At 38.1% G+C, this 24,245-nt stretch overlaps 1 protein-coding gene and 1 pseudogene across 5 annotated transcripts in view; both read left to right on the top strand.

Moving 5' to 3' along the window:
* The window catches only part of LOC103221287 (EGF-like and EMI domain-containing protein 1), a 476,806-nt gene that overhangs the window by 418,226 nt on the left and 34,335 nt on the right, over positions 1-24,245 (top strand). The window lies entirely within an intron of this gene.
* Positions 9,096-22,394, top strand: LOC119620717 (small ribosomal subunit protein uS2 pseudogene; annotated as a pseudogene).

Genomic DNA, 24,245 nt, shown 5'->3' with positions numbered 1-24,245 from the left:
TTTAAATCACTCGATCTATTTACTTTTATATCACTTATTTTATTTTAAATAATCATCACATTTTGGTGGCCTGACTGAGCTTTGGAAAACAAATTAAAACTGCAGCTAGGAAAATTAGGTTAATTATAATTCATTAGATGCTGTCTTTATTAAAAGTGAATTGATTTAATCCCTATAAAAAAAAAAAACTCTAAAACATGAGAAAGCAAAATAACTGTGTAAAAGTTTAGTGTACTCAACAATTAGAAGATACTACAGTTCAGTCCTTAATGTGCATATGAATCACCTTAGATCTTGTTAAAATGCAGATTCTGATTCAGCAGGTGTGGGATCAACCTGAGAATCTGCATTTCTAGCAGACTCCTGGGATCTGCAATGATGCTGATCCAGCGGCCATTCTGGGTAAAAGGGCTTTTGTCAGCTCATTCTTGCAAAGTGTCAGATAATTATTAAGCATTTGCTAATTATAATACAGCCATAGAGAAGGGATACAAATGTGGTGCCTGCAATTCTGAAATTTTAAGCAACCGGTTTGTTGAGATAAAATTCACAGCCCATACATTGCATCCATTTAAATTGTAAAATTCAGAATTTTCAATATATTCACAAATACATGCAATCATTACTACAGTAGATTTTAGAAAATTTTTATCATGTCAAAAAGAATCCCTATACATTTTAGGATCACTTCCCTCCACTCCCATCACTCCCATAGCCCTAAGCAACCACAAATTCACTCTTTGTCTCTATAGAGAGAGAACTTTTATATAAATGGAATTTTATAATATGCAATGTTTTGTGACTGGCTTCTTTCACTTAGCATAATGTTTTTAAGTTTCATCCAGTACTTCATTCCTTTTTGTGGACAAATAATATTTCATTGTATAGACATACCACTTTCTGTTTATCCATTTGTCAGTTGATGGACATTTGGGTTGTCTCCACCTTTTGGCTATTATGGCTAATGCTACTGTGAACATTCACGTGCAAGTTTTGTGTGTAGATAAGTTTTATTTCTCTTGGGTGTATACCTAAGAGTTGAATTGCTGGATTATATGGTAACCATACCTTTAATTGTTCTGAAGCTTTTAATTTAGATACATAGAAAGATTTTAATACATAAATATTAATATGTGTATGCATATAAACACACTGTATCCAGCAATTGCCTTCATGAAAAAGAGTCCTACTCTTTTTCTACATGCTAAAGCTCTCTTAAAACAAATCAGGCAAAAGGGGAACCGTTTCACTTTGTTTAACACAGGGTTCCGGGTTCCAAACATGCTTTTCAAACGTGTTTGGAAATCTTTGAAAAGTAAAATGTTTAAAACTCAAGGATTTCGTATTTAGTAGACAGCATTTTGAGAAATGGCTTAATTGTATATTGTGGAAATAGAAAATTTACTGGATAGGATAGAGAGTATATTCAGGGAACTAGTGGATGACTTATTGGGGCTAGACAGAGGATAGCTTCAACTCAATAGGTCAATCCCATAGGTAAGTGGATAGGAATGTGGTTTCTGATGGAGGATATCTGAGTAGAGGAATGATAGGGTGGTAATTTGATTTCTGAAAGTTTTTCTGGGCATGATTCATACGATGTTTCAGAAAGACAAAAAGACATGGAAATGGCAGGGATACCATTTATGGTCCAGTGAAATTGCCTAGCTATTAATATCCATAAGTTGTATAAAGACGGAAGAATCAATTAATTCTGATGACACAATGGACCCAAGGGAAAGGAGACATATCAAAGTCTCTTTAAGTAAGATGATGAATAATAATAAATCAATTATCGATAGCAAAAATGGCAAATGCAGTGTGATAGAATAAGTGCCTCTTTAAAAGCGCTAAACAGAAATATCACATTCCAACCAGATGTATCTATACGAAATTTTCTAACCTTATAGAAAAATGATTATATAAAAATGATGAAGACATATTTATTCATCCCTTTTTATTTGAAAATTAGTACTTGATTTCTGTGTGTGCCCTGCCATAAGTTTTGATGGTGCCATCTGGCAGAGCCTGCTTATTATCTTCATTATGAACCTACACTTCCTTTTTATGCTTGTTTCTATTTCCCATTAAATCAAAAGTTATGTCAATTTCAAATTAATGAGAAGTAAGTATAAAGATGGAAACTTCCCCTCAATATTATTATTAATTATGCTTTTGGAGCATAATATTTAGCACTGCTCAAATCTGGTTGTAAATAAGTTCTTTCATTGATGAGATGACCTGTCTTTACTTTTTCTCCTGTTACTGTATTTACTGTTTCCCTTTTGTTGGATGTCATTGGAAAATGAAGTTGCCAGATGGTTTGCAAAGAGAAGTGAGCAACAACTTCTCTTATTTTAAAAATAAGTTTCTTTATATACAAATAAGGAAGCAAGCAAACAGAAAAGAATGTTTGCTTAAAAAAAAAGAAAGAGGCCGGGCGCGGTGGCTCAAGCCTGTAATCCCAGCACTTTGGGAGGCCGAGACGGGCAGATCACAAGGTCAGGAGATCGAGACCATCCTGGCTAACATGGTGAAACCCCGTCTCTACTAAAAAATACAAAAACCTAGCCGGGCGAGGTGGCAGGCATCTGTAGTCCCAGCTACTCGGGAGGCTGAGGCAGGAGAATGGCGTGAACCCGGGAGGCGGAGCTTGCAGTGAGCTGAGATCCGGCCACTGCAGTCCAGCCTGGGCGACAGAGCGAGACTCCGCCTCAAAAAAAAAAAAAAAAAAAAAAGAAATAAAAAAATTGGCTTAAAAGATACACAGAGACACACTCAGAATCTCCGAGTGTTAGTTAGATGCTTCTGTTTTTATCAGGATGAATATGCCATATATGGGTAATAGTTCCTAAATTAGGTAAAAATAGGGATCTCGAGGAGCCACACATTCTCAGCATAACACACAGCATGAAGACAGCCCCCTGGCCAGCCTTTTTCCTTCAGTTAAAGTTATTCAAGTCTTCATTTTTACAAGTAGTACTCTCTGTTATCAAACCAGATTCACTCTTTTTGTCCACATGACTTTAGGCACTATGAAGATCACTAATGTAGGCATTATGAAACCTTAGTGATTTCAGATTCACCGCCATCTCTATAACCCAGAATATATCTCTTCCCTTCTCTGGGCCTTAACTTACTCATCTGTAAAATGAGACATTAGGAATGGAACATCTTCAAAGTCTCTTTCAGGTTGTAAATGCCATAATTCACAAGCATAAATCTACAATTTTAAGTGTAATTAAAAAGCTGGAATTCTGTGCAAGAGGCCAGGAAAAGATTTTTAGAGGTTATAATGACCACATAAAAACTACTTTTCTGAACCTTATAGCTAACACAGAGAACCTATGGTATCTAGTAAGATATGAGATTATATCAAATTAGAGGCTAGAAGAGAGCAAAGCAAAAGCAGCAATTAAACTTTATCACACATTACAGCAGCCATGGATTCTACTTGGCTTTTTAGGCACAGCCTTAAGGTAACCTTGTTTTCCATTTGACTTTCTTTGTTTCTGTGTCTCTTTCAAAAACATTTCTTAGATTTCCCCAGTTGTATCCCAGTGTTAGACACCTACCTTGTATTCAGTATATTCATGTTGAGCTTATTGTCATCAATTATCCACATCAGCAGTCAGTTTAGAGCAGATTTTAGACAAGAAAATAAAACATTATGTGTTTTCTCAAATAATTCTTTGATTTCCTCATTTTTTGATTGAGAGGAATAGCTTCAGTCTCCAACACTTCTACAAAAAATATATTCACGTATTAATTTAAAGTGCTAGTTACAGGTTGGGTGCAGTGACTCACACCTATAATCCCAACACTTTGGAGGCCAAGGTGGGTGGATCACCTGATCAGGAGTTCGAGGCCAGTCTGACCAACATGATGAAACCTTATCTCTACTGAAAATACAAAAAAAAAAAAAAAAAAAGAAAAGTTAGCTGGGCATAGTGGTGGGTGCCTGTAATCTCAGCTACTCGGGAGGCTGAGGCAGGAGAATCGTTTGAACCAGCAGGCAGAGGTTGCAGTGAGCCGAGATCACAGAATTGCACTCCAGCCTGGGTAACAAGAGTGAAATTCCGTCTCAAAAATAAATAAATAAATAAATGAACAATAAAGTGCAAGTTAGGTTCTTTTTTGCCCAATAAAATGGTTTGCATTTGCTGTGCTGGTTCTCAGAAAATAAATTTTAAATTATAAAAATTTATATGATTTTGTATGATATATTTTTATTTAACAGAAGTGCTTATACAAATTTTACCCTTGTGTTTCTGTATATACTTCACACATACTCTGATAATTAAGTTCATAGTTATAGATTATTAAGCTTATCAGAACTGAGAGGTAGCAATTATAGTTTTAAGGAATTGGTGCTTTTAAAAATGTTGTACTTCATAGGTCTTTTCTAATGTGTATGTGATACTGGCCTAAGTGAGGGAGCCAGTAGGCTAAGCTCAAGAATTTGGAGAAAGAAAGAAAATTAGATGTCCTTTAAAATTCAACACAAAATCAAGTCGAGAAAAATAAGGAGAATTAATTCTGTTCTCAGAGAGGCTTAAAGAGCCTGACTATAATCTGATGCTTTCATAAAGCTTAAGAAAAACCCTGGCAATCAAGTGTGGTCAGATACAGAGATGCACGAAGAGAAAAACCCATCCAAGAATGCCCAGGAAAGATGAAGCCTTAACCAACAGACTTTGAGAATCCCTGTCCTATGTGCAAATGAATATATTAGGCTAATTTATCCCATTAAACAGCAAGTTTCATCTCTTTGATTCCATTTGTTAGATCTCTGTGATAGCTTATATTATAGTTCCTGTATCAGTCTGGGTCCAATCAGGAGAGTAAGAAACTGCACAGTAATTTGAACATGGGAAGTTTAATATAAAGAATTAACTATAACAGGAGGTTGGAGTAATAGGGAATTGGCCTATAAGAAATAAAGAGAATGCTAAAAAATACGGGATTTCAACTACTACCTTCTAGGGGTGAACTGATTGCATTTCACCCAAAGACGAGACTCCCCCAGGGCTGAGATCCAGACCTAGTTGGAAAGAGTGCAACCACAGTTAACTGAATGGCAGAGAAGTCACTGTGTTGCCACACCAGCAGAACTTGGAATTCTGGCTTCTGGAACTTGCCAGCAATCTACAGTCTAGGGTGTGGGAGAAAACTGTTCAAGGTAAGTTATCTTTTGCCCAAGGGGAGAGTCAGGGGAAGTTGCTGGTCATTGGATGCTGCTGGCCACCGGTGACTGCACAAGTCAGTTGTTAAAGAAACTACATGTGCTGCAAGAGCCTGGCACCAGAGAAACTGCCACGTTGTAGAAGATGGGATTGAAGAAGCTACGCGCAAAGTAGCAACCTAGCTGTAAACCCTAGAAGCCACCACACTGCCAGCGAATAATGCTGGAGAAAGGGCTTCCATTTCGAAGGCTAGGTGCTGGGAAAGTTGGACACATTGAGAAAACCAGTTGCTGGAGAAGATGTCTGAACTATGGGAGCCAGACGTTGAAAAGGCTACACAGGCTCCAAGAGCCAGACTGGAGAAGTCATCTGCTTTAGGGGAGTCAGGAACAAGACAGGCTATATCAGGAACCTGTCTAGAAAAGCACACTGGAGCCAGGAAGAATGATGATGTACTCTACAATGTCTTTCCATTGCCCTCTACTGGCAAGTTTTAACATAGTGCCTACTGACAAAGGGAAATTAAAGGGCCCAGATCCACTTTCACAGTGAAGAGCAAAAATAATGAATTTGGAGCTAGAAGGCAATTAATCAATACTAAGCACAGTTCCCAGCTATGCTTCTTCTGCTCCATAAGAGACATATAAAAATGTGTGTTTCGTCCCTTATAAATACATGTGGATTTGGGTACTCCCCTGAAGGCAAAGGTATTTCTCCCATCCATTGGTTGACTTGGGCTTGTGACTTGGTTGGGTCAATAGCATAGCAATTAATGTGATATAGCACCAGTTCTGAGCAGATGTTTTAAATGTGAGTCCATAGGTTAGCATGAACTCTTCCATTTTTGTCCTCTGCCATAAAGAAAACAAGTCCCAGACAGAGTCTACTCTTTTATCTGGGTCCTAGAATGATGTACAGAGCTGAGTAGAGCGACAGCCAACCTGAGACTTCTAAGCAAGGAAAAACTATTGGTGGTTGTATGCTCCTTAGCCTTTGGGTTGTTATTACAACAAAAGCTGACTAATGCAGTTTCTATGCTTGACAAATAACTTTCTGATTTCTATTTGGCTAATGATGATAATGCAGCATTAAGACCTGTAAACCATTAGGTCATTTTCTGATTTTACATATTCGTCTGCAGCAGGGAGATAAAATGAAGTGACAAGGCCCACCTTAGATTGAAGAGAATTCATCATAGTCATTTCATCCTGAGAGAAGTCTTCAGTGGCAGCTAGCCAGAACTTCCCAGATGACATCTCAGACTTGCCTGAGTATAAATCCTTGGGTGGAAGATTAGAGATGAAAAAGTTATTGTCAATAGTTTCTTTAAGGTATAGGGCCTCTCTACATGGCTGTTCTTCTCTTTGCCAGTTTTCATGATTTACGGCAAAGATTATCATTTATTTCATTTTATCTGGTCTTTATCAAATGTCCCCTAATCATTTGGGACTCTGGGTTGTTGTCTAAAGTTTATCTTTAGAAACTGCTGTTCTTGGCGAGACTTGGTAGACCTCTATACAACTTTCTGTGGAAGAAAATGGCTTTTGATAATAGTGTTATGTAAATTCTTCTTCAGCTGTCACTGTAGTCTAACAACTTAACACATAGTTCATATTCACATAGACTTTCTTTTCACTCATTGATTTGTTAGGAGAAAATAATTTTCTAACTCACTATTATAATATTCATTATAACTATAATTACTATTATAATTATTATTATATTTGGTAATCTCAGAGCATCCCCAACCTGCCACACACACCCACACACACATATACACACAGAGAAGCCTGAGGCTAGATATTTCAGCCTTTATTGAGCTGAAAAATCATATTGCTATTCAACAAGATTTTTTTCAATTAAAATCAAAAGTAATAATTTACTTGCTATGATCACTAAATAATTACAAGCATAGGTCAAATATTAGCATGTATATAAGATATATGTTTAAGAAAAAATGAGCAGTTCTAATACTTTGAGTGCTAGGACTATTACTTCCTGTAGATATTCAAAATTACTGACTAGTTTTTAAACCTTCCTTCTGTTGTAATGATCACTCCTGGAACTAATTTAATTTGGGCATGTGCATGAAAGACATCATGAGGAGAAAGAAAACAGTCACAGAGTCTAGTCCAGTCTCTGCTACTGTACTTGGAGAATCTTAGCTTTCTCATCTCTAAAAGGGGAATAAAAACATATGCCCAAACAAACTTAGGGATTTTTTTTTTCCTTTTTTTTTTGAAAAGGATTCTCGCTCTGTCCCCCAGGCTGGAGTGCAGTGGCGCAATCTCGGCTCACTGCAAGCTCCGCCTCCCAGGTTCACGCCTTTCTTCTGTCTCAGCTTCCCGGGTTGCTGGGACTGCAGGCTCCCGCCACCATGCCCAGCTAAATTTTTGTATTTTTAGTAGAGATAGGGTTTCACCATGTTAGCCAGTATGGTCTTGATCTCCTGACCTTGTGATCCGCCTGCCTCGGCCTCTCAAAGTGCTGGGATTACAGGCTTGAGATGGATTTTTTTTGAGAATAAAATGAGTGTCTTGGCGAAAAGGATATGTCAATAGCAAAGGTCTTTGCAAATGTGAAATTTTTGGATGCCATGAAATAATTGGTTGATGGTATGTTAATGTGTTCCTAAATCCCATTGAACCTGGAACCTAGCCAAGGGAATAACACTTAATCAGAAGAGTGATCTTCAAAATATATCTTACTACAGAAAAAGCAGAAGATATTAGGGCAGATCTTAAAGTTTAGGGTAGGTAGAAATGTAATTTCTCCTTCTGAAGTCATTAATAACCTGATTATGACTTCGACTATTAGGAAGCATAGTATTCCCCAACTCCTATTTAAAATAAATGTGATCACGCAGTAGAGAAATTTACTATGGGAAAGCTCCTTAACAATCACATTGTATCATTTAAAAGGGGAAGGGATAGAATGATGGGAGAGAGGCTTAATGGCAGGTTGGAGGTGGGGAGACAGGGATGAAGGGAATATAACTAGCTCACAACCATCTTCTCTCTGAACTTTTCTGGACTTCATTTTCTCTAGTATATAGTCAACGTTTAATCCTTTTATTTCTCTGTGATCCCAGAATTCTCTGAACAAAGTTACTATTAGAACTTCAGATGGTGTATTATATTTATCTGTTAAATTGTCTGTCTTTCTCATCAGAGTATAGATGTCTTGAAGGTGAGGATCATTCCTTAATTGTGTAGTAGCCCTGACTGCTGCCTTGTACAAGACCTGGCATGTAGTAGATTTATACTGAATGGTATGTGAAAGGATGAATGGGCACAAGATAGATCAGAGTAAAGCCATTGGAAGAGAAGGGGTTTGGTAAGGTTTTAATGAAGTATTTCACTTCTGAAATATTAAGGAAGTATTCTCAGAATTCTGCACAATACAAATTTTATATTAAATTTTAATTTAAAAATTAGTCTGTAGACATGATTGAAATATTCTCTCAGGAGACTCCTGGAAAACATGATTAATTTCTTCTCTCTCTCTCTCTCTCTCTCTCTCTCTCTCACGGGATCCTCCCACCTCTGCCTCCAGAGTAGCTGGGACCACAGCTGCCCGCCAGTACACCCAGCTAATTGTTTGTATTTTTGGTAGAGGTGGGGTTTTCACATGTTGCTCAGTCTGGTCCAGATTCCTAAGTTCAAACGATCCACCCACCTCTGCCTCCTGAAGTGCTAGGATTACAGGCGTGAGCCACTGTGCCCAGCAAGCATAATTAATCTCTAATGCCTGAGTTCCCAAGTTTAAGTTTATGCATTCTTAAAAATAGACCTAAAACAGCTATGATATTCTGCTTCAGAAGATAATAGTAGCTTTCCTTGCTACCCAGAGGAAGGCCCATACTGTATTGTTCTGGATTCCCACTGTAATTAAAGGGAAACTTTCACAATGTCCAGAGCCCTTAACATCCTGCAAATGGAGGATGTCCTCAAATTCCTTGCAGCAGAAACTCACTTAGATGGCACCAACCTGACTTTCAAATGCAACAGTACCTTTCCAAAAAGAAAAGTGATGGCATCTATACCATAAATCTGAAGAAGACCTGGGAGAAGCTTCTGCTGGCAACTTGTGCCATTGTTGCCATTAACAGCAGATGTCAGTGTCATGTCCTCAGGGAATACTGGCCAGTGGGCTTTGGCGAAGTTTGCTGCTGCCAATGGAGCCACTCCTATTGCTGGTGGCTCTATTCCTGGAACCTTTACTATCCAGATCCAGGCAGCCTTCTGGGAATCATGTCTTCTGGTGATTACTGATCCCAGGACTGACCACCAGCTCCTCACAGAGGCATGTTACGTTAGCATACCTACCATTGCTCTGTGTAACACAGATTCTCCTCTGCACTGTTTGGACATTGCCATCCATGCAACAACTAGGGAACTCATTGAATGGGTCTGATGTGGTGGGTGCTGGCCTGGAAGTTCTGTGCATGTGTGGCACCATCTACTGTGAACATCCATGGGAGGTCATGTCTGATTTCTACTGTTGCAAAGACACTAAAAAGGAAGGGCAGTCTGTTTCTGAGAAAGCTGTAACCAAGGAGGAATTTCAGGGTGAAAGGACTGCTCCAGCTGCTGAGTTTACTGCTCCTTAACCTGCGGTTGCAGTCTGGTTTGAAGACATGCAGATGCCTTCTGTGCCTATTCAGCAGTTCCCTACCGAAGACCATAACACAGCCTACCACGGAGAACTGGTCTGCAGCTGCCACTGCTCCGGCCACTGAATGAGTAGAAACAACCACTGAGTATCTTTTTTTTTTTTTTTTTTTAACCAAAGTTGTATTTTTTGTTTTTTTAATTATACTTTAAGTTCTAGGGCACATGTGCACAACACGCAGGTTTGTTACATATGTATAATTGTGCCATGTTGGTGTGCTGCACCCATCAACTCGTCATTTACATCAGGTATAACTCCCAATGCCATCCCTCCCCACTCCCCCCTCCCCATAATAGGCCCCGGTGTGTGACGTTCCCCTTCCAGAGTCCAAGTGATCTCACTGATCATTCCCACCTATGAGTGAGAACATGCAGTGTTTGGTTTTCTGTTCTTGCAGTAGTTTGCTGAGAATGATGGTTTCCAGCTGCATCCATGTGCCTACAAAGGACACAAATTCATCCTTTTTTATGGCTGCATAGTATTCCATGGTGTATATGTGCCACATTTTCTTAATCCAGTCTGCCACTGATGGACATTTGGGTTGATTCCAAGACTTTGCTATTGTGAATAGTGCTGCAATAAACATACGTGTGCATGTGTCTTTATAGCAGCATGATTTATAATCCTTTGGGTGTATACCCAGTAATGGGATGGCTGGGTCATATGGCATTTCTAGTTCTGCATCCTTGAGGAATCGCCATACTGTTTTCCACAATGGTTGAACCAGTTTACAATCTCACCAACAGTGTAAAAGTGTTCCTATTTCTCCACATCCTCTCCAGCACCTGTTGTTTCCTGACTTTTTAATGATCGCCATTTTAACTGGTGTGAGATGGTATCTCATTGTGGTTATGATTTGCATTTCTCTGATGGCCAGTGATGATGAGCATTTTTTCATGTATCTTTTGGCTGTATGCATGTCTTCTTTTGAGAAATGTTTGTTCATATCCTTTGCCCACTTTTTGATGGGGTTGTTTGCTTTTCTCTCATAAATTTGTTTGAGTTCTTTGTAAGTTCTGGATATTAGCCCTTTGTCAGATGAGTAGATTGCAAAAATTTTCTCCCATTCTCTAGGTTGCCTGTTCACTCTGATGGTAGTTTCTTTTGCTGTGCAGAAGCTCTTTAGTTTAATTAGATCCCATTTGTCAATTTTGGCTTTTGTTGCCGTTGCTTTTGGTGTTTTACACATGAAATCCTTGCCCATGCCTATGTCCTAAATGGTATTACCTAGGTTTTCTTCTAGGGTTTTTATGGTTTTAGGTCTAACATTTAAGTCGCTAATCCATCTTGAATTAATTTTCATATAAGGAGTAAGGATAGGATCCAGTTTCAGCTTTCTACTTATGGCTAGCCAATTTTCCCAGCACCATTTATTAAATAGGGAATCCTTTCCCCATTTCTTGTTTTTCTCAGGTTTGTCAAAGATCAGATGGCTGTACATGTGTGGTATAATTTCTGAAGGCTCTGTTCTGTTCCATTGGTCTATATCTCTGTTTTGGTACCAGTACCATGCTGTTTTGGTTACTGTAGCCTTGTAGTATAGTTTGAAGTCAGGTAGCGTGATGCCTCCAGCTTTGTTCTTTTGACTTAGGATTGTCTTGGCAATGCGGGCTCTGTTTTGGTTCCATATGAACTTTAAAGCAGTTTTTTCCAATTCTGTGAAGAAAGTCATTGGTAGGTTGATGGGAATGGCAATGAATCTATAAATTACCTTGGACAGTATAGCCACTTTCACGATATTGATTATTCCTATCCATGAGCATGGAATGTTCTTCCATTTGTTTGTGTCCTCTTTTATTTCACTGAGCAGTGGTTTGTAGTTCTCCTGGAAGAGGTCCTTTACATCCCTTGTAAGTTGGATTCCTAGGTATTTTATTCTCTTTGAAGCAATTGTGAATGGAAGTTCATTCATGATTTGGCTCTCTGTTTGTCTGTTACTGGTGTATAAGAATGCTTGTGATTTTTGCACATTGATTTTGTATCCTGAGACTTTGCTGAAGCTGCTTCTCAGCTTAAGGAGATTTTGGGCTGAGATGATGGGGTTTTCTAAATATACAATCATGTCATCTGCAAACAGGGACAATTTGACTTATTCTTTCCCTAACTGAATACTTTCCCTAACTGTCTCTATCTCCTTCAGTTCTTTCTCTTGCCTGATTGCCCTAGCCAGAACTTCCAACACTATGTTGAATAGGAGTGGTGAAAGAGGGCATCCCTGTCTTGTGCCAGTTTTGGAAGGAAATACTGCCAGTTTTTGCCCATTCAGTATGATATTGGCTGTGGGTTTGTCATAAATAGCTCTTATGATTTTGAGATACGTTCCATCAATACCGAATTTATTGAGAGTTTTTAGCATGAAGGGCTGTTGAATTTTGTCAAAGGCCTTTTCTGCATCTATTGAGATGATCATGTGGTTTTTGTCTTTGGTTCTGTTTATATGCTGGATTACGTTTATTGATTTGTGTATGTTGAACCAGCCTTGCATCCCAGGATGAAGCCCACTTGATCATGATGGATAAGCTTTTTGATGTGCTGCTGGATTCAGTTTGCCAGTATTTTATTGAGGATTTTTGCATCGATGTTCATCAGGGATATTGGTCTAAAATTCTCTTTTTTTGTGCCAGGCTTTGGTATCAGGATGATGTTGGCCTCATAAAATGAGTTAAGAAGGATTCCCTCTTTTTCTATTGATTGGAATAGTTTCAGAAGGAATGGTACCAGCTCCTCCTTGTACCTACGGTAGAATTCGACTGTGAATCCATCTGGTCCTGGACTTTTTTTGGTTGGTAGGCTATTAATTATTGCCTCAATTTCAGAGCCTGCTATTGGTCTATTCAGGGATTCAACTTCTTCCTGGTTTAGTCTTCGGAGAGTGTAAGTTTCCAGGAAATTGTACATTTCTTATAGGTTTTCCAGTTTATTTACATAGAGGTGTTTATAGTATTCTCTGATGGTAGTTTGTATTTCTGTGGGGTCGGTGGTGATATCCCCTTTATCATTCTTTATTGCATCTATTTGATTCTTCTCTCTTTTCTTCTTTATTGTCTTGCTAGTGGTCTATCAATTTTGTTGATCTTTTCAAAAAACCAGCTCCTGGATTCATTGATTTTTTGGAGGGTTTTTTATGTCTCTATCTCCTTCAGTTCTGCTCTGATCTTATTTCTAAGATATTGCCTTCTGCTAGCTTTTGAATGTGTTTGTTCTTGCTTCTCTAGTTCTTTTAATTGTGATGTTAGAGTGTCAATTTTAGATCTTTCCAGCTTTCTCTTGTGGGCATTTAATGCTATAAATTTCCCTCTACACACTGCTTTAGATGTGTCCCAGAGATTCTGGTATGTTGTATCTTTGTTCTCATTGGTTTCAAAGAACATCTTTATTTCTGCCTTCTTTTTGTTATGTACCAAGTAGTCATTCTGGAGCAGGTTGTTTACTTTCCATGTAGTTGAGCAGTTTTGATTGATTTTCTTAGTCCTGAGTTCTAGTTTGATTGTGCTGTGGTCTGAGAGACAGAGGCAGTTTGTTATAATTTCTGTTCTTTTACATTTGCTGAGGAGTGCTTTACTTCCAACTATGTGGTCAATTTTGGAATAGGTGCGATGTGGTGCTGAGAAGAATGTATATTCTGTTGATTTGGGGTGGAGAGTTCTGTAGATGTCTATTAGGTCCACTTGGTGAAGAGTTGAGTTCAATTCCTGGATATCCTTGTTAACTTGCTGTCTCTTTGATCTGTCTAATGTTGACAGTGGGGTGTTGAAGTCTCCCATTATTATTGTATGGGAGTCTAAGTCTCTTTGTAAGTCTCTTAGGACTTGCTTTAAGAATCTGGGTGCTCCTGTGTTGGGCGCATATATATTTAGGATAGTTAGCTCTTCCTGTTTAACTGATCCCGTTAACACTATGTAATGTCCTTCTTTGTCTCTTTTCATCTTTGATGATTTAAAGTCTGTTTTATCAGAGACTAGGATTGCAACCCTTGCTTTTTCTTGTTCTTCATTTGCTTGGTAGATCTTCCTCCATCCCTTTATTTTGAGCCTATGTGTGTCTCTGCATGTGAGATGGGTCTCCTGAATACAGCAAACTGATGGGTCTTGACTCTTTATCCAATTTGCCAGTCTGTGTCTTTTAATTGGACCATTTAGTCCATTTACATTTAAGGTTAATATTGTTATGTGTGAACTTGATCCTGTCATTGTGATATTAGCTGGTTATTTTGCTGGTTAGTTGATGCAGTTTCTTCCTAGCATCAATGGTCTTTATACTTTGGCATGTTTTTTCAATGGCTGGTACTGGTTGTTCCTTTCCATGTTTAGTGCTTCCTTCAGGATCTCTTGTAGGGCAGGCCTGGTGGTGACAAAATCTCTAAGCATTTGCTTGTCTGTAAAGGATTTTATTTCTCCTTCACTGATGAAACTTAGTTTGGCTGGATATGAAATTCTGGGTTGAAAATTCTTTTCTTTAAGAAAGTTGAATATTGGTCCCCACTCTCTTCTGACTTGTAGAGTTTCTGCTGAGAGATCTGCTGTTAGTCTGATGGGCTTCCCTTTGTGGGTAACCCGACGTTTCTCTATGGCTGCCCTTAACATTTTTTCCTTCATTTCAACTTTGGTGAATCTGACAATTATGTGCCTTGGAGTTGCTCTTCTCGAGGAGTATCTTTGTTGTATTCTCTGTATTTCCTGAATTTGAATGTTGGCCTGCCTTACTAGGTTGGGGAAGTTCTCCTGGATGATATCCTGCAGAGTGTTTTCCAACTTGGTTCCATTTTGCCCCTCACTTTCAGGCACACCAATCAGACGTAGATTTGGTCTTTTCACATAATCCCATATTTCTTGGAGACTCTGTTCGTTTCTTTTTCCTTTTTTTTTCTCTAGACTTCTCGCTTCATTTCATTCATTTGACCTTCAATCATTGATACTCTTTCTTCCAGTTGATCGAGTCGGTTACTGAAGCTTGTGCATTTGTCACATATTTCTCATGTCATGGTTTTTATCTCTGTCGGTTCGTTTATGACCTTCTCTGCATTGATTATTCTAGTTATCCATTCTTCCATTCTTTTTTCAAGATTTTTAGTTTCTTTGCGCTGGGTACGTAGTTCCTCCTTTAGCTCTGAGAAATTTGATCGACTGAAGCCTTCTCCTCTCAACTCATCAAAGTCATTCTCCGTCCAGCTTTTATCCGTTGCTGGTGATGAGCTGCGTTCCTTTGGAGGGGGAGATGAGCTCTGATTTTCTGAATTTTCAGCTTTTCTGCCCTGCTTTTTCCCCATCTTTGTGGTTTTATCTGCCTTTGGTCTTTGATGCTGGTGACATATTGATGGGGTTTTGGTGTGGGTGTCCTTTCTGTTTGTTAGTTTTCCTTCTAATAGTTAGGACCCTCAGCTGTAGGTCTGTTGGAGATTGCTTGAGGTCCACTCCAGACCCTGTTTGCCTGGGTATCAGCAGCAGATGCTGCAGAAGATAGAATATTGCTGAACAGCGAGTGCTGCTGTCTGATTCTTTCTCTGGAAGCTTCATCTCAGGGGTGTACCCTGCCGTGTGAGGTGTGAGGTATTGGTCTGCACCTAGTGGGGGATGTCTCCCAGTTAGGCTACTCAGGGTTCAGGGACCCACTTGAGCAGGCAGTCTGTCGGTTCTCAGTTCTCAACGTCCATGCTGGGAGATCCACTACTCTCTTCAAAGCTGTGAGACAGCTGTCAGACTCCACCCGGAGGTGGAGTCTACAGAGAGAGGCAGGCCTCCTAGAGCTGCGGTGGGCTCCACCCAGTTCGAGCTTCCTGGAGGCCTTGTTTACCTACTTAAGTCTCAGCAATGGCGGGTGCTTCTCCCCCAGCCTGGCTGCCGCCTTGCAGTTAGATCACAGACTGCTGTGCTAGCAATGCTCCTCCGTGGGTGTGGGACCCTGCGGGCTAGGTGTGGGATATAATCTCCAGGTGTGCCTTTTGCTAAGATCCTTGGTAAAGCGCAGTATTAGGGTGGGAGTTACCTGATTTTCCAGGTGTTGTCTCAGTTTCCCTTGGCTAGGTAAAGGAATTCCCTTCCACCTTGCACTTCCCAGGTGAGGTGATGCCTTGCCCTGCTTCAGCTCTCCCTGGTCGGGCTGCACCAGCTGACCAGCACTGATTATCTGGCACTCCCCAGTGAGATGAACCCAGTACCTCAGTTGAAAATGCAGAAATCACCCATCTTCTGTGTCGCTGGCGCTGGGAGCTGGAGGCTGGAGCTGTTCCAATTCGGCCATCTTGCTCCTCTATTATGTTTTTTTGCCACTGAGTATCTTAAGGTGTTTTTCTACAGACTTTTAAACCAGATGGAAATAAGGTTGATGAAAAATAAACAACAGTTCCTAAAACAAAACAAAACAGTAATTGTTTTTGAAAAAGGAATGTATTTTTAGGTGGGAATGGGATGGGGGAGTAAGTGTTATGAAAGGCAGAAGCATATGCCTGGCTTATAAACCTAAAATCATAGGAATCTTTGTCATAACATACAGGATATTGCAATTATTTTGTTAAAAAAGAAACCCAGAAAGTTAAGAAAATTGAACATGTTCTAAATTATGTCATTAACTTCTTTTTCTTAAGATGTCTTAAAGAAGGTGTGGAACTTGCAAACATTTTCTGGTAGTTTTGAGCAGACATAACTATTAACCTATTATAACTATTATCTATAAATATAATATAATTATGTAACTATAACCTACTATAACTATTATATATAAATGGATCATCTCATTCCTAATACTGAGCATCAAAAATGCACATATGTAATCCTTGAATGCACTTAAAGGAAATACCAGGAGGAATGCCACATCAGCCAGGTTGTATGGATTTGACTTTCTATGGAAAGTTTTGGCATGGTAAATCTTACTTTGTCCATTACCTTACCTGCTATGTGATATAAATTATTTGCCTACTAATCACAAATCTCAAGATCTGGGAAAATGGAGCTCCCTAAAACAGGCTATATATTTTTTATTGCCATCTCGAATCAAACTGATGCCGTTTTTCATGAGAGGACTAGTAAAAGTCGCATTCTGTATTGAAACATCCCTGTATTTTATGGACCCATCTGATATACCCTTAATAAAGTTTTAAAACAATCTATAATAGATTTTGCAAGAACCTCAGATCTGCCAGCACTCTCATTAACAGCCCAATTTTAAGCACTACTTTAGGCATGATTATCTGCAAAATGTTAGCGGGGCTGTTTAATATTAAAAGACTAGTAGCTGAAGAGAAAGGAAGCTCAATTACTCAAAAATCCAGTTAGATTGCTATTTCAAGTAATTTAACAAATAAAATTGCATTTTGTTCTATTTTCAAAGTATGGGCTTGTATTCATTTCCTCAAATATGAAGTTCATTGAAAATGCCAATGTTTCTAATTGATTCTGTATGAGAGAAGTTGATAAAAATAAAAATACCCCTCGTCTTGTTAAAACACAAATGTTTTACGAATGACACCTTGCTTAATAGTGTTTCCTCAAATGACTGTATTCTATAAAATAGAAAAGCCAGAGCCTCTGGCCTACGTAATGTTCACAGAAAAGACAATTAGCAAAATCATCACCTGTGATTTTCTTAGATACGTCATTGTCTTTTTTTCATTGGCTTATCAGGGAGGATATCCGTTGTGTCCCAGACCTATTTACAAAGCTGTTTACTTACCTAGACTTTCATGCCTTAATAAAAAATGTTAACAAATTTAAACATAAGCTAATGATCAAAAATAATAAAATAGTTGCTTATGTACAGATGAAAAATTGTCTACACTATATTAAACCTTGCATGTATGTGTGTGTTAGAACTGGTATTTTAAGATACCTGGATAAATTCATAGGAAGTTATTAATAGTATTATAATCTCTGGGTCTGGGAAAATATGAGAGGGTCATTAAAAGGGAGAGACTTTTTTATTTTCAATTGTTTTTTATCTGCACTGTTTATGCTTTTTTCTTACCTTGAACATGGAATACATTTATAATAAAAACAAAATATTTTCAAAATAGCACTGTGTGCTTCCTCAAATTTTAACATTATTTTACATCCAGTAAAAATATTCAAAGGGAAAAATTGGATAAAATATAAACTTGTTAAATTTAAAACATGCAAGAATATTTTATTATTAGCTATGGTGAAAGAAACCCAGGCTATGGTAACTAGACCACCAGCATTCATAGTAATTTTTTTAAAAATATACACAAAAAGACTTCACATGCTTGCTACTAGTCATCCTTCTCTACTAAACATATTAGTGGGATATTAGTTAATATTCATTCTTTGTTATGTAGCTTAAACATATAACACCAGATTGGCATTAAATTTGGCAACATTCTTAGTTTCTAGTATATAATTTAAGTCATGAAAGCCATTTTGGATCAAGTATTAGGACTTGGAATTACAGAACTGAAATTAACATTAATAATATATTCTTGTTCATTTTTATTATACCAAATCACATGTCTAACTCCTAAATGTATTCGTTCATTATGATTTCTCTAAAATTATTTTAAGTTTCCAAAGACTATTAGGCCAGAGGTAGGTTAAAGTAAGAAACATATCCTATTTGAAATTATCTGTCTGTCTCCTTCCATTGGCTGTCCTGTTTTATCCCTAATGATTATCTAATCCTTCATTAGACAAGGGGGACAAAATGAGATAAACTAACTTCCTGGGCTCCTGGGTAAAATTCAGTAAGGGACAGTTTTCCCTATAGTCTTCTTGGAAGAATTACTTACTTTACTCAAAAAGCAATGAGCTACCTTGCCTCACCAAGTAAAGTAATAATTACAGGATCTGTTTTTTCACTTTGATATATCTGTTTCCTTTTTTGGATATTACTCCCAGGCTGTTATTGCAACTGTTATTTTTCAAGCACTGGCTTATATGATATGTTCATATGCCAAGTAGGACCTGGACTTTTCAAATTATGCTTTATGCACGGCTCATTCCTGCTTGTTATAGTGATGATATCCTCTATGATTAAGCCCACAATGTCTTTTTAAAAAAATTGTTGCTCAGTTCATGCTAATTATAGTTTGCTATTTTAAATATAAGGGAGTCAAAACATTCCTTTTCAGGCTAATGAGGCATTAGACAATTTGGGGATTTATCTTTATATATAGGTTGTTATTCTTTTTCTAAAGCTAGAGAAAAGTAATTTAGAATTATTTAGGAGGATCTATCACCTGATTTATAATTTGGAAACACTTATTCCCAAGCATTGTTATTATTATTTCTTTTTAAGTAACTGGTGACATAACCCAACTTTTCTAGGAATATCCTGACTTAATGTGAGCTTTCTCTTTATAATGAAGTCAATTTATTAAGGGTGTTACTAAGTATACATATATAACTATATATAGATTTTATAACATTTTATATGAAGAAATTTATAAATAAAACATTGTTGATTAATGTTTCTCAAAATTTGGTTCAGGAAATATTCTTATTTTCTTTCTTTCTGGAAAGTAAATAATATGAAATATAATAATAAAAAATAATTTTAGAGATTTCATGGTGTAAAATCCTGCTTTTTACAGTGAGGTTGATAAGATGACAGGCTAAGTCTGCTTAGGCAGCTGCTTGGAGTTTCTTGGGCTGGCTAAAAATTGAAGTCTGTTCTTATCTTCGCTGAGGTTTGGAGAACTAGTCGGCAATTCCCTACTTTAGTCAACTATCGCTAGAGAAAATTCTGGCTCTCATGGCTGGGTGGAACTTGAAGGACAGTTGCAATGCTTCAAGTAGTATCCCTGTACACTGTTGCACAGGTGCACTTATGCCAGGATCACAGAATAGAATAATTTTAATGATATAGGAGTTAAGAAATTATTTAGGCAGATAGTGAAGGTAAGGAAGTCCTCAGTAAGGTTTTTCTTCTAATAAAAAGCAGCCCCCAAATCATTTGTTTTATAACAAAAAGCAGTCTGTAAAATAAATCTGCAGACATAGACAAGCAAAGTAGAAGCTTGCTTGAATGCTGGCAGATGTGCCAATAGGAAAGGCTACCTGGGACTAGGCATGTCCAACATGGCGGCTCCATCATCCCCTTTCCTTGTCAACCACGTGCACAGTAAGGAGCAGGCAACATGACAGCTGGCCAAGTAGAGATTTCATTTGCATAATAAAAGATTAGGGTAGGGTGGCCAGCTTCCTTGCATGCTATGTAAACATCAAACCTGGTCCAAACAATCTTTGGACCCTATGTAAATCTGACACTGCCTCCTCAAGCCTGTCTATAAAATCCTGTGTACTCTTCCTTGGGGCCGGAAGCCCCATTCAGGTGCCCTTCTCTCTCCCAGGAGAGAAAGCTATTCTCCTTTCTTTTTCTTTTGACTATTAAACCTCCGCTCCTAAACCCATTTCTCATGTGTCCATGTCCTTGATTCCCTTGGGTTGAGACAACAAACTTTGGAAATTTACCCCAGACAAGGACACTGCTTCAGTTACACTGATTGCCTAAACTAGGATGCTTTGGCGAATAAAGGGGGGATAAGGGAGGTGCTTAAATAATTAAAATTTTATAGTTATAAATATTGTAACAGAAAAAATTATTACATTCCATAAAACAAATATTTCTGATTTATCACTTATGATAAATGAAAACATCAGTGCAGCAAGGACATTCATAACATTCTGTCTGCCCTGTAGCAGGAATTCTCAGCTTCCCACAAATGAGGATATAATTTCCCAATTATCCACTGTCCCTGTCAACTAATGGCAAAAGGACTATTGAAGCTAATCTTCTCTAGATTTCCTGAGGACAAATTGACCATAGCTAATATGTGGGTGGTATCTCTACTTTGTGGAACTATTGGGAAGGTTACATTGAATGGGAAAATGTATGGAAAATGCCTACTCTTCTGACACTCCTAGTGCCTCAACATTTGCTTCCTTTCATTTCTTTCTTTCTTTTTTTTTGTTTCTTTCCTTTTTTTTTTTTTTTTTTTTTTGAGACAGAGTTTCACTCTTGTTGCCCAGGCTGGAGTGAAATAGCCTGATCTCCATTCACTGCAACCTCCACCTCCAGGGTTCAAGCAATTCTCCTGCCTCAGCCTCCCAAGTAGCTGGACCACCACGCCTGACTAATTAGTAGACACGGGTTTCTCCATGTTGGTCAGGCTGGTCTCAAACTCCCAACCTCAGGTGATCCGCCCGCCTCAGCCTCCCAAAGTACTGGGATTACAGGCATGAGCCACCACGCTCGGCCTGCTTCCTTTCATTTCTCTTTCCATTACTCACGGCACACTCACATAAAATCTACACAAAACTCAATCTTATTTTTATTATAGTTAGGGGTTCACACATTTGTCTTATTAGATTCAACATTCCTTGAGTACAGCGTCCTTCCCATACATCTGTATACTACCTAAGGCCCAACACATTGCTGACTCATAGAAAAAAAAAAATTGACTAATTGAATGTTTCTGACTCTGCCCAAGGAACAGTCTGCTTTCCAGCCCATCAGACGAGGGCAAGTCTCACTGGGCTTGTTCAGCTTGATGGAAGTAAAGGTTCATGACTTTCTTTTTTCATAGTGCAAAGGCTATTTTCCCATCTATAATTTGATTTATTGAATAGATCTACTCACCAGGAACATGATTCACTGTGAAAAAAGAACAATCCAAGGTTTTTTATCTACTAATATATCCATAAATAGGAATTCAGTTGAACCTATGTGGGTTTGGATCATCAGGCCCTTTATGTGAACCAAATATTTTTCAAATTTCTGACTCCACCATACTGATTCAAAACATGAAGCAAAAAGATCAGGGCCAGTGTATCTGAGCCCAAGCCACGCACTTAAGTCAGCCTGCACATTATGACTAGACACGTATATATTCTTTCACAAGTTGAAATAACGATGCCATGATGTATCTTTACTTTTCAAAGAGATAATTCGTTTTTGCTGAATTTTACTTTTTTTCTGTTTTTCAGTCATTTTTCTCCCCATGTTTTTCTAGTAATGTAAATAAATTGTTAAATAACACTTCATTATTGACATAATCTACCATGTAAGGAAAGTGATACTATTCCTGCTTCTACTTATGAGGAAAAGAGGACTCAGAAAGATTAAAATTTTCTTATAATCAATAACTTATGACACCAGAGTTTGTTTTTTACTCCAAATCTAGTACTCTTTCTACAATGACACCTACTCCATAAACATCTTGTGCAAAGATATTTATAACCTCTCCAATGAGGAATTTACATTGAAAGTGTGTTAGCTTATACACCAGAAATGCTTTTAAAAAGTGTATGATAAAAATGTGATAAGAATTGTATGGGAGATAATTCAATTGTCCTTGCTTTATATAATTGTTATCTATTTTTTATATGCATGACCTAGATCCTAGCTTTGTTGGATATTTTTAAATATATGTTACAAACTGACTTCAACTCTGTTTACAATTTTTTAGGCTGTTTGATTGGTTTATTGGCCATGGCTGATGTTTGCAGATACTCTGAATCTGGAATCATTGAAAAGTTTTATCAGCGGTTTATTTTAACAGTGCAAGCTGTTCGTCAGAGAAAATAGCACAAATGCATATGAATGTTGGTCTCCAGGCGGCAAAGTGTATCCTTCCACCCAGCTTCCTAAAAGACCTACTAGGAAACTTGATGCCACCCACACGCATTTCTTGGGGGATCTGATTTAGTGTTGCAATTTTTTTCTCTAAACAGACATGGGTGAAAGCTGGTCAGTGAAAGAATTAAGGGAACCATTATATCTAGGACAGTGGATTCGAAAATATTAATATTAATCAAAGGAAAATAGAAATAACAATCGATTTTTTATTGATTTAAAAAATTTTCCTGCTCCTTGGAATCTGTGTATAGATAAATCTGACTTATCCTCTTAGAGTAATATGGACTTCCTTTTTTGATGATTTTTTGTTGTTGTTGTTATTGTTGTTGCTTCTTCATTTTCTCTTTTCTTCATATTTTTTTCTTTCCTCTGTAAAATATTGTTAAAACCATGGATAAAAATATACATTGTTAAGTGTGTCTTTTTTCCTTAAAATCTTTTTTACACTTGTAAAAGAATATATGTTTCTTATATAATATTTAGAAAATAGGTATTCTGGGGAATTATTATAATGTGAGTTCCCATATTAAACTCTTTTAATTCTGTCCAGAGATATGTTAGTGGTAAATAAAATATATTTTTAAAATTAGGTTTAAAAAACCAAACTAAAAAAATTAAGATAAAAAGAAGACTCTTTCATGTTACAAAAAAGCAACAGAAACACTGAGTTGTAAGTGGATGTGGACGGACTTAGCTAAAGTCTCGGATATTTTGGGCTCCATTTCTAGAAAGAGTCGAGGCACAAAAACTCCTAACAGAGACTTAAAGAACCCCACATATGGTAGATATGTTAGTTTGCTAGGGCTGCCAAAATAAAGGCTTAAACAACCAAAATTTATTGTTTAATCATTCTGGTGGATAGAAGTCTGAGATCAAAGTTCCAGAAGGGCCACGCTCCTTCTGAAGGTGCTATGGAAGGATCTGTTCCAGGCCTCTTCCCTAGCTTCCGGTGTTGTGCTGGCAATCAATGCCGATTGTTGGCTTGCAGAAACATCACCCCAATCTCTGCCTTCATTATTATGTGGCTTTCTCCCTGTGTGGGTATCCTTCTCTTCACATGGTGTTCTTTTTCGAAGGACACCAGAATTATTAGATTAGGAACTCATTTTGCTTCCGTATGACCTAATTCTAAGTAATTAGATCTGCAGTGACACTTTTTCCAAATAAGGTCACCTTCTGGGATACTTGAGGTGAGAACTTCAATGTATAAGTTTGTGGAGGACACAGTTCAACCAAAAACATCAGGGTACCAGGGCAGAACTCACTGCAGGGAATTAGGGGCTAGGAAAGTAAGGCTGACTTAAGCTGCTTGTTCTATTTTACATACATTGGATGGCGAGAAGGACTCAGAACTAGGCCAAACCACCTGATTGTTCCAAAACAGTCTGTGTTAGTTCCATTTTCTGGAATGCATGCCCTCATGCAATACCTCTCCTGGACAGCCCAGATGCAGGCAGCTGCCAAACTGATAGAAGGGAGGAATGAGTTCAGAGAGAGAGCAGAGAAAAAAAATGCTTTCATGCAAATTGAAGTTGCCAACTAAAGAAAAACACTCAATGCCGGCTGGGCAGGGTGGCTCATGCATGTAATCCCAGCACTTTGGGAGGCCGAGGAGGGTGGATCACCCGAGGTCAGGAGTTCGACATCAGCCTGACCCTGTGTCTATTAAAAATACAAAAATTAGCTGGGTGTGGTTGCGGTACCCATGATCCCAGCATGGTGGTGGATGCCTGTAATCCCAGCTACTTGGGAGGCTGAGGCAGGAGAATTGCTTGAACCCTGGAGGTGGAGGTTGCAGTG

Source organism: Chlorocebus sabaeus, chromosome 15, assembly GCF_047675955.1.
Source record: "Chlorocebus sabaeus isolate Y175 chromosome 15, mChlSab1.0.hap1, whole genome shotgun sequence".
NCBI classification, from domain to species: Eukaryota; Metazoa; Chordata; class Mammalia; order Primates; family Cercopithecidae; genus Chlorocebus; species Chlorocebus sabaeus.
This window is presented reverse-complemented; position numbering and strand designations above follow the sequence as displayed.